A 1,180-nucleotide genomic window follows, 5' to 3' on the forward strand; every position below is an offset into this window, starting at 1 on the left:
AGTCATAGTGCCTGGCTGGAGCATTGCAGGTAACTTCTTTTTTTTGCCTGAGTAATGGAAGGTCAGGACAAATCAAAACAGAACTGTAAAATAGAGCTGTAATTGCAGTGGTTTCCCTCCAACAAAGCAAATAGTTGGCATGCGAGTAGTAGACTGTATTAGTTTTCGTAAAATCAGATTAAATTTACAGAAAACTCCTGAAAGTGAGTTATTGAAAAGCTCTTCTTTCAAAAGCATCTTCACTCATCTCAAAATGTAATCCAAACTGCATGGTTGTCATCTAATTTTTTATTATTTTTTTTTATCTCGGTAGGAAGTCTCAGCTGTGTATGTGCTCCTCTGTAAGAAATAACATTAAAACAAAACAAACAAACAAAACAAAAAAAACAAACACTGTAGGCAACGCTCCAATTACTATTAACTAGCAGGTTGGCCTGTGTTGTGTGATGTTGAACTCAACGTTTTTCATGATGACTTCTAAATTTATTTTTGCCTGTCATTTTGTGAATGGCTCGACTTCAGGCATTCATGGTTGGGTTTGACCTTTACATGCTGTGGAAGAGCTGGAGTTCAGCTGCGACGGCGGGTGGGCTGTGTGGGAGGGATTAGGTCAACTTCAGCTCCTGTTTGGGGTCCTGGGAAACGAGGTTATTCTGCCATGAGCAGTTATTCTTTGAGTTTTAGTTCATCAGTATTTCAAGCTGACTGGGTCTACATTTCTAAATCTTTCAGAAAATAGTTGAAAAGTAAAATGTTTTTTTCACTCATTTGTGGAAGTGAGATAGTTCAAGCTTTTCTTTTTTTCTTTGAATTTTTGGTTTTCATTATCTGTAAGCTGTAATCGTCAAAATTCTGTACCTCAAAAAAAAGTGGAATATATTACAAAGCACAAGGTTAGAATTTAATTTGTTAAAATCAGATTTTCAGTCAATCAGATTTTATTTGTATAGCACATTTCAGCAGCAAGGCATTTCAAAGTGCTTTACATCATTTTACACAAAACCACAGTCATGCAACATTGAATCAACAATCAAAAAACATGAAATTTTCTGCCGAGTCGAAGTTCTGCCCTTTATGGGTACCTCATCCAAAAAAAAAAAAAAATAAAATAAAAAAAAGGGGGGATGGGGGGACTCCAACCTGCACCCCTTCAAACAAATTAATAAACAAAAAACAAGAA

The sequence above is a fragment of the Poecilia latipinna genome, unplaced genomic scaffold (genome assembly GCF_001443285.1).
Source record: "Poecilia latipinna isolate Pla-1442-1.1 unplaced genomic scaffold, P_latipinna-1.0 Scaffold3534, whole genome shotgun sequence".
NCBI classification, from domain to species: domain Eukaryota; kingdom Metazoa; phylum Chordata; class Actinopteri; order Cyprinodontiformes; family Poeciliidae; genus Poecilia; species Poecilia latipinna.